This window comes from Vicia villosa, unplaced genomic scaffold, assembly GCF_029867415.1.
Source record: "Vicia villosa cultivar HV-30 ecotype Madison, WI unplaced genomic scaffold, Vvil1.0 ctg.000716F_1_1, whole genome shotgun sequence".
Classification (NCBI taxonomy): Eukaryota; Viridiplantae; Streptophyta; class Magnoliopsida; order Fabales; family Fabaceae; genus Vicia; species Vicia villosa.
In genome coordinates, this window is record NW_026705324.1 from 145,215 (window position 1) to 155,701 (window position 10,487).

General features: G+C 34.7%; 1 long non-coding RNA gene across 19 annotated transcripts; it reads right to left on the minus strand.

The window, feature by feature from the left end:
- Positions 1 to 4,276: 4,276 nt before the first annotated feature.
- On the minus strand, positions 4,277 to 10,141 carry LOC131630689 (uncharacterized). Of its 19 annotated transcripts, none has more exons than XR_009292429.1 (8): positions 7,837 to 7,985; positions 7,644 to 7,761; positions 7,322 to 7,394; positions 6,659 to 7,218; positions 6,476 to 6,583; positions 6,087 to 6,166; positions 5,869 to 5,977; positions 4,277 to 5,436 (listed from the first exon to the last, which is right to left on the minus strand). It is a non-coding gene; the product is annotated as an uncharacterized LOC131630689 (long non-coding RNA). The 19 variants fall into 19 exon arrangements; XR_009292428.1 differs by having other exon boundaries at positions 6,346 to 6,583; XR_009292425.1 differs by adding an exon at positions 9,713 to 10,141 and having other exon boundaries at positions 5,869 to 6,583; positions 7,644 to 7,724; positions 7,837 to 7,913.
- Positions 10,142 to 10,487: the final 346 nt, after the last annotated feature.

Here is a 10,487-nt window from a genome sequence, read left to right on the forward strand (position 1 = left end):
GTCTCCTTCAAAAGTCTCTACAACTACTTCTTCAATATGATTGTTAGAAGAAGTAGATGCCTCTTCTCTTTGTCGCTTCTCTTGGGCTAACTTCCTTCTACTTCGTGTCTTGCTATTGAGCTTTCAGAGTGTTCTTTCAATTTCGGGATCAAAATGAAATTGCTCTTCGGTAGCTTTTTCTCGCATACACAAGAATCTACAAAACTAGCAAACCAAGTGAAACGCAAAAGAATTAAGAATAAAGTAACAAACTTAAAACAATGAACTATTGCAATGCTTGCAATATCAAACGCCAATCCCCGGCAACGGCGCCAATTTGTTGAATAGTATATTCAAGGCAAATATTTTTAAATCGTATCCACAGAGATTGGGTGATATTACCGCCGTTCTATAGTTACTATCGCTTTAAGTTTAAGTTGTAACAAAGTTGGTTTGAGTTGAGTTTCTATTTTTCTATTCAAAAGGTAAAACAAGTAATAAAATAAGATTTGTTCAAAGATAAAAGATTGACAAGATTGGTTTTGGTTTCACTATCCCTATCTCCTATGTAACTTTAACAACTAAAGTATACTTCAATAGCAATGCAATATTCTAGTATCCTCTCAACAATGTTTATGTCTAAACAAGGTTGTGAAAGTTAATATATTAATCTTTAGATGATCTCTCACTCTAACTATCAATACATTAAGCTTGATTGATTGATACAATTAGAAAAGTGGCAAATAAATCTATCTCTAGCATTTATCCACTACATGATAAAATGTTGTAGAACAAGACTTGAAATATATTTCTCAATCATAAATCAAATCTAAATATGAAATATAGAACAACAACATTCATCCATTTCAATACTAATGAAGTTCATACAAAAGTGTTAGAGGAAATACATAGTTAACAAGGATAGCTACTACCTCCAATCTTGTCAAAGTGGGATTTAGCTACTCATCACCATGGTTGACAACAAGAACAATGAAGAAGAAGCTATGAGCCTCAATCTCTCACAAAGGTGCAAACTTTTCTCTCCCAAAACCCTAATCTCAATGTGTGGTGTACAATAGAATAGAATCTTCTAATTCCCCTTTTTTATCTCCCTAAATAACCCCTAATTCGTACTAACTTTTCCTATTCAAAAGATAAGCCCAATTCTGATGACAAGTGGCAACAAAGTAAAAGATAAAATTCTGCAACGCAGTGTTTGCGGGGCAAACAATGTTTGCGGGGCAAACAGTGAAATTCAAAACTGGACTTGTTCAGCATCTAGCAGTTGGCGGCGCAAAGGATGTTTGCGGGGAAAACTTGCCTCATCAACACTTCTTTTGCTATTCCAAGTATTCAAGTAATACCTCTTTGCTTCCATGATCTTCAAACCTTAAAAACGCTACAAAACTAACAAACATGTGAAATAACAATTCAAATGAACTAAAATGAACAAAATTGCAAAATTATTAAATTGTATGAATAAAAGTGTGATTATTGAGTAAAAAGTGGTTAAAGGGACCAAAAACAATATATGAAAATTAGTACTATTTGGTCCCTAACAGACCCCGAGCTACAGATGCTCTGATTCCCTCTAAGGGATATGTATGCAGAGGATCGCGATGATCTTTGCGAGCATAATCAAACAAACACCTTAGGTCCCACCTATTTCACAACAGAACCTCCACCATAACATAGAATGAAACAAACATAACAAAGAAGCCTATAGATTACTATAGATACGTTGGGTGCTAATACCTTCCCTTCGTATAACCAACCCTCTTACCCGAAATCTCTCCCCCACTTTTTAGGTTATTGCAACTTTTTTCCTTTTCCTACTTTAGAAACAATAAAAAGTTTGGTCGAAACAAAAGAAAAATCATTTTTATGAGCACTCGAGCCCAAAGAAGGCATCAGGTGTCTCATCCCACAAAAAGATACGATTTTTCCCCGCGACAAAAAAATGGCGACTTCACTGGGGACCATCTTTTTATTGTTTCCAAAGAAAGGGTTAATTCTAATTTTTGTGTTTGTTATTTCATTTTTGTTACATGTTTGGTTCTGTGGTTCTGTTACATCTGTGGTTCTGTTACAAGTGATACATTATGGACAAATCCTAACCCGGATTAAGTACACATAAGAATTAGGTGGAGGGTATAGTCATGTATGGCATACAAGGAGTCAGTCCTTAAAAAGCTGGCATGAGAATCCTTCTGCTCAGTGGAGGTTCCTTGTTGGTAGTATATGTTTAGCAAGTTCAGTTGCGAAGACATTATTGCTTTCATTGAACTGTAGAAGCTGAGTTGGCTGTAGAACCCATAACCCATCCTGGCCTTATTAGGTTGTGGCGCAGAAACTATTCAGGTGAAGACTTGGATTAGTTGTCATGCGGAGAGCCACACTCAGACGAGTTTTTCTTGAGAATATTGCTAGCTCACAAGTTTAGTTGTGCAAGCCGGTAATATCCGAAAGAAAAATGTAGACTCTGACGTATCAGTAGAACATGTTGTGCAGGTGATTAACCCCTAGTACTATCCCATGTTTGGTTCTCTGACCTCATGCTCGTGACGCTGAACCTTGGAACCTGTGTGTACCATGTTTGTATTACCATGTTTGTAGTACCATGTTTGCGTTACCATGTTTGAATTACTATGTTTGCCTTACCATGTTTGTATTCATGCATCCGTGCATTCATACATCCAAAAAAAAAATCCATCTTTTTCCATAAAAAAAAACATGATTTTTTTCCAAAATTTTTAGAGAATTTTCTTTGCAAACATTATAGGATTAAGTTATGGAGTGGGTAAAAAGGCATACCAAGAAGTACGATTTCAAAATGCCTAATGTGGAAAGACTGAGAGAGTTGGCATCTTTTGTACAAGATCCTTCTGATTTTAGGAAATGCCATGGAAAGCTTTTTCCTATCTTGAACACTCATGTTGATGAAGGACTTCTCAAAACTGTTGTTCAGTTCTATGATCCCGTCTATCGATGTTTCACCTTTCCGGACTATCAGTTGGTACCAACCTTGGAAGAATATGCCAATCTTTTGGGTATTCCTGTGTCTGACAAAATACCTTTCAATGGTTTGGAAACCATTCCTAAGTCACCAGTCATTGCAGCAAGTATTCACTTGAAGAAGTTTGAAGTAGAGAGTAATTGGACTACCAAAGGAAACCTTCCGGGTTTGACTTCGCAGTTTCTAATAAAGAAAGCCTTTGATTTCATTGAAACTGGTAGCATGATAGCTTTCGAAGCTATACTAGCCTTGCTCATCTATGGGTTGGTTCTGTTTCCCAACGTCAACGACTTTGTTGATATCAACGCCATAAAGATCTTTCTGATTGGAAATCCTGTTCCGACTTTGCTTGGTGACACGTATTTCTCTATCCATCGTAGGAATCTCCAGGGCGGTGGAATCATTGTATGTTGTGCACCTCTTTTGTTCAAATGGATTGTTTCACACTTACCTAAGTCTCCTATTTTCACGGAAAACCGAGAAAGTTTGCGTTGGCCTCGAAGACTTATGTCCCTTACTAATAATGATATTCATTGGTATACCTTGGCTCGCTGTGGTACAAAAACCATTGATAGTTGTGGAGAGTTCTCCAACGTACCCCTCATTGGTACACAAGGAGGAATTAACTACAATCCGGTCCTAGCCCGACGACAACTCGGGTATGCAAATTCAGCTAAACCCATTGGTCTCGCAGTGGAATGCTACTTTTACCGAGAAGGGGAGGATCCTCAAAGGTTGAAGACAAGAATGGTAAGAGCTTGGTACGACGTTCGAAGGAAAGAAAAAGGTGGGATGAGAAACTGCATTGCTACGGACACCTACACCCAATGTTTTAAAAACCAGACCGGACCGGCCGGTCGGACCGGTTGAACCGGGAACCGGACCAGTAACCGGTCTGGTCTGATAACTGGATCGCTGTTGTCGTTGGGCCGGTGGAAAACCGTGAAAACCGGATTGGACCGGTTAAAACCGGAAAACCGGTGGTTCATAGAAACCGGCGGTTCTGATGCACTTTTTTTTTTCTCTTTTTTTACTCAAAACACAGTCGTTTTGAACTTTTTAACTTGAAAAAAAAAAGAAAAATTAAAACTTATCACTATCAGTACCATTCTATCCAACCAAAAACCATCCACTCCACCCATTTCCAAAATAGTGAACAAGACCATAGCAGTAGCATTCCCAGAACGTGAACGCCATCGATTGGCTGCCGATTCGTGAACGCCACCGCGCCTCCATTTTCTGAACACCACTACGCCGCCGTTTCATCCCGCCGCACCACCGTAAGTTTTTTCGTTTTTTATTCTCATATCTAATCAATATTAGGGTTAGTTCAAGATTATATTGTTGGAATTTGTTGTTGTTGTTTTATGAGTATATTTTATACAAGAGTATTTGGTGTTTAAATCTTGTGATAGATTGAATTAATTACAAGATTGAATTAATCTTGTGATAGCAGTGGAGTGTTTTTTGGTTTTGAACTCTATAATTTGTTGTTTTATTTTATCATAAGAATGATGAGTTGTAATAATGTATTATTATTGTTGTGATAGCAGTGGAGTGTTTTTTTTGGTTTTGAACTCTATAATTTGTTGTTTTATTTGATCATAAGAATGATGAGTTGTAATAATGTATTATTGTTGTTTTCTAAAAAACTATCATATGGAGGTCTTGTATTATTGTCTACTGCCATGGAAAAAACTTTCTAAAACAATGTGGTGAATATATTAGAGAAAGTGAGATACTAAAATGCAGTCTAATACTCTGATATGGTGAATATATTAGAGAAAGTGAGATACTGAAAATAATGACAATGTGGTGAATATATTAGAGAAAGTGAGATACTAAAATGCAGTCTAATACTCTGATATGGTGAATATATTAGAGAAAGTGAGATACTGAAAATAATGTAGAGAATATATTTTTGTTGCAGTCTAAAGACTTTAGGAGTATACTGAAATGCTATCTAAGAGCCTTAAATTATATGGATTATGAGTATTTTCAGCACCTAATGCACAACTTTTGAATTTGTAATTTTTAAGAGCCTTATTTATAGATTATGATGTTAATGGATCAGCTTTTAAGTGCTAATTATATATTTTTTAGAAATTTAATGATCCGGTTCGATCAGTTTTATACCTATATAGTTTTATTATAATGATAGGTTTAATCCGGTTTACTCATACGGTTCGACCAGTGACCCAGTGGTTCGACCGATGAACCAGTGACCCAGTATCCTCACCGGTTTGATGACCGGTCCGGTTTTTAAAACATTGTATCAAACAACTCCATGTTCCTATTTTCTATATTTGAATTTTCATATAACATAAAAAATCCCTACTTATATTGTATGTTAGTGTATCCACAACTATGAACTTTCACGTGTCTCTTTACTTTTCACTTTCACTTTCACGTGTCTCCATCTAAAGTCATATAAACTGTTCCTGAAATAATAATAAAAATTGATCAAAATTAATTTTTAGACAAACAAATCAATTAATTTAATGAATAGTTTTATATAGCATTATAAGCCAATTTAACATATGTTACTAGTCTAAAATCAATTCAGCAAGATAATTTTATCCAAAAAAAATTACATACATCAACTTTAAGCAGCTAAACTCAAAGAAACTATAGATTAACTCTAGGCAGCTAACTCGAAGAAACTATAGATTGTTTAGAATTGGGCGTTTCAATAAATTCTCAAATATAGAGAAAAACATTCTAACATGATATGTTCATACAAGCACAAAATTTATAAACATTTAACTAAAAATTAGAACCAGGCAAGAGGCAAGAATACTCTATATACCTTTAACTAAAAAATATTAATGTTGATAAAAAAGACTCATACCAAACAACTATTTAGTTTTTACCAAAATTTGAACATAGCTTTTGGTTTTAGCATTCACCCAGTCCCTCCTCACTGCAAATGCTTTAAGGACAAGACATATTTCTTCACGTTTGTTGATCCACATGCCAAAACTGTCTTACATTAATACCTCAGATATTAAGGCATTCCTCCCGGGCCAAAAATTGAAATTGACAGAAATCACCAATACAATAAGAAACTAAAAAATCAATGACAGAGAACCTGCATATGTCAAGATGCGCATATATTCTCTGTTGTGCTTCTGCACTTGCTTTGCGCACATCCTCAAGGGTAGATACCAACTTAGGTAACAAACAAAATTGAGTCAACGGAGAAATTAATAAACAAAATGTGCAGCTACAACAGCAAGGTAATCAGTGATAACCTATATGTTAAAATTAACCAAATCTACTGACCTATATGTACTTTTATTCTCTAATAGTAGTCACATAGAACACAAGCTAATAAACAAACTAAAAACCTTTTTTCAAAGATGTCGATGCTACAGAGGTTTTGACGGACATATACATGTCGTTGAATTTTCTGTAAGCTTGTTAATTGTTATATATTCAAAGATCCTAAGATGCTATGCAAAATATGTTGATTGATACCGGTCAACAAGTAGCAGCAATAACTTGACATTCGCCATGATACTGAAGATATTGTACTAATCCTTTTTAGACATAGAAATGCAGAAGATACGAAGCCTTATGACGAACCTGTAACAATTATAGTTGTAAGTCAAATTACACAGTAACAAAATTAATTGATTAAAAATAAAATATTCCACTCACCTTTGATGCGTATGGTCGTAGGTCAGTCACTCAAATTAAGGTAAAACAATGTCTAAGAAAAGAATAGAACATCTCGTAGATTTCTGGATTGTCTTCACCAAACGAGTTATAAGTAAATGTATATTTTGAAGAAATTGCAACTTTTATCTTTGAAGTTAATTTTATCAAGTGATTTGAGAATCTCTTCTGCACTGTTGGCCCGAGGAAAGAACATGTAAATATCAAGTAATACAAAATTTCACTACCAAAACTTTTATATGCATAAACATAAATAAATTTGATGGCAAGGGTAAGGATCATACTTCGTCAAAAGAATAAATAAGGCTTTGATAGGCAATAGAGCTTCTAAGTTGCTTAAAACGAGAACTATCTTTTGAAACACATTAAACAGTCTGGATACAATTCAAATCCTTTGAACTCTGCAGATCCAAGACAACAAGAATAAGAGAAATTAAGCGAAGATTGCTTATGGACATGATCTAGAAAATAGTTATCAACAATCAATACTATCTTTTGAAACACATTCAACAGTCTGGATACAATTCAAATCCTTCGAGACTCTGCAGATCCAAGACAGCAAGAATAAGAGAAATTAAGCAAAGATTGCTTATGGACATGATCTAGAAAATAATTATCAACAATCAATACACTGTTGTTGCTTACCTTATCCGACGACAAGAAGTGACAAATCTGATCCAGGCTCTAATATTTTGGGGTGGACCTCCATGGTTAGAATCTAAATACAATGACATGTATTGTTCTTAAAAGCATGGTAATAGGTATGGCAAGATATTTGCATTCCTATTTCAATAATGCAAACATATCTAAATTAAGTGCAATTGAAAAAGAAATAAAATACATGGAACAAAAATAATTAATGAAAATATAGAAATATTTTGGCTCTGTTGTGCTGACACTCAACATAACTTTATCTCTTACGAAAAGAAAATATGTCTCCCACAATGCATAAATAAGCAAGAGATACCTGAACTATCATGCTCAACGCTGGATGAACACTTAAAGAGGAGCCCGTAAATGTTAAGAGCGCTTCTCAAATCTGAGTACTCTGGAAAACAATCAATTTTGATAGAAAGTTGATCAACCTATTAAAGAATGAACATGAGTAGTAACAATTTAATATTATTGGAAAATAAAGGCATTGAGATAAACAAGTTTACCTCTTTTCTAGAAGAGAGAATTGAGCACCAATAGTCATCGGAAGAATTTTGGAGTTCTTCTTTTGATGAGTATAACACTGAAATAACCAAGCAAAACAGATGCATGACAACCATGCTCACATCATTAACATGAAAGAAGCTGTGATTTTACTTACTTGTGTTAAAGGCCAAAATAGCTATAGGTTTTTCAACATGGCAGGTGTAGCAACCTGCCTAAAAATTATACTTAGAGAGTCGCCACCTATTCTACCAAGGCGAATAGGAAACCTTTAATGGTTAAGAGATTAAGGGTAAGATACTATATTCGGGTTAAGGGAAGGTGTTAGGCACCCAAAACCCTTTCCTAAAGGTTAACATGCAAAGATAAGGGTTATGGCAGAAAAGGGTAACAGACAATTATTAGGGTTAAAAGTTTAATTATTGAAAATGATTAAGATTTGGAGGAGGGGGACTCGCCTTGTTGCCAAATGTCTACGTATCTCCTTAGGGAGAATCAGAGTCCACGTAGTTCGGGGAAGGGTTGTACGCCCTTAGAATTTGAATTTGATAGGGTTGGGAATTTGCCTCAAAGGCTTTTGAAATAGCCTATGATAATGTGTAATTTGATACTGGATGTTTTGAAAAGTTTGGGAAGTGTTTTAAGAGTGGGCGTACAACCCTGATTTAATTTGTACTATTAACCGCAATGATCAATAGATTTGATCACCATAGTTAAAAGATTCGAAATTTGCATCACTACCAATTTTAATCGATTGATTCGATTAACACTAATAATGAATTAAGGTATTTTTATAATTTTTATGAATTTTATTTGTATTGTTACCCCTCGTAATCGATTGATTCGATTAAAAAGAATAACAAATTAGAATTAAAAAAGAAAACGATTAATCATCACAACTAATAAAATGGTTGCAACCATTTAATCAAATTGAAACTAATGTTATTTTATTTAAATAGTATTTTAATTAAAAATATTGTTAACCATAGCGATTAATCGATTTAATCGGCACGAATCACAAATTATAATTTAACATAAATATTATATATTAATTTATTTATAAAAAAATAATCTTATAATATTAATAAATATGTATAAAAGGATTTAATTAAAATAGGCATATTAATTAAAAATAATTTAGTTTTTTAAGGTTTGTGATTCTGTGTGGTTGTCACTATGGTGCATGATACAGGGCCTGAATTTGGGTGCGTTGATCTAAAGCTAGTGATGGATTAAAGGCCAGATTGAGAAGGTGTATGGTAATAGCCACGATGAGGAGCGCACAGGATCATAGAGTAATATTTAGAAAAATAAATAAGCGAAGGGGAGGCTCAAACCCATGACCTCCCCCTCACCAACGCATCACACAACCAACACACCACGCATGCATATGTGTTAACCATGCGCATCCATAACATAATATATGAATCAAGAAAAACCCAAAGAAAATAAGCGCGAAAATTCAAACGCACGAACCAGATGATGACAGCGCATCATCTTCCCCAAAACACCTGCAAAAACCCTGTAAATATTGCTACGATTTTGCTATGAAACCGTTCGTAGCGAACCCCCCTACGAAAATAGCGATTAGGGCCTGAACGCCTATAAATCGTTCGCACCACCTGCAATCTTCTCACTTAGACCATGCGAAATCAGTCACGTTCTCAATGTCCCTTAATTTTAATCCTACTGAAAACCCCCAAATCCAAAACAAAAACCCTAACTCGGCCTCCAATGGCTGAATGCAATTCACACACCAAAACTTAAAGAAAACAATCCAGAAACGTTCAATACATTCTTATCAATCAAAATATGCAATCAATTAACAGTAATAGCGTATGAATCATGCTAATCGGTCACGTTTTAGAAACTACATACCACGGCTAATTGGAGGATTATCTGGGGGTGCTGATGTAGTGTATTGATCCAGACACGTTCCAAATCCTTCAGTGAAGCTTTTGCAACCGTTAGTTCTTGTTGAAACCTCTTAAAACTCAAAAACCGAATCCAAGCTCTTTGGTGATTTTTTGTTCTTGCAAATATGCCTCTCTCTCAATTTTGCGTCCCCTAATCCTATGCTTTAGGTTGTGTACTTATAGGGGAAAGAATTAGGTCTAGAAAAGAGCCCAAAAAGCCTTTGAATCCAAACTTCCTTCTTTGAGAAATTTGATTTTGTTTCTTGAATAAAAAGTTTCTTTTTTTGCCAAGATTATGTACCAATCTCCTCCCATTTGATTTGCCACGAAAATTAAATCATATCTTAGCATTAATGTTGATTGAAAATCAACAAAATATATTTTCTATCAAAATTATTTGATTTCTCACTTATTTAAATCATTAAAAATCAATTTTAAATGAAATAAAATTGTGTAAAAATCGAATAAAGTGATAAAATTCATGGCATATCTTTTGGATAACTTATGGGCCAAGTTCAAGTCATAAAAGTACGGGCCTATTTGCAAGAAATCCAATTTGAACCTCCTTTTTTCACATTTGGTCCTCCAAAATCAACCAACTTTGATCAAGCATATCTCACTCAATTTTTAAGCTATGAGGGAGTTCTAATACTTTTTGGAAACCTCAAAGTGTCCTCTACAAGCCACTTTGGAACATATTTTTCATTTGGAGCTTTTATCTTGATCATATCTTCTTT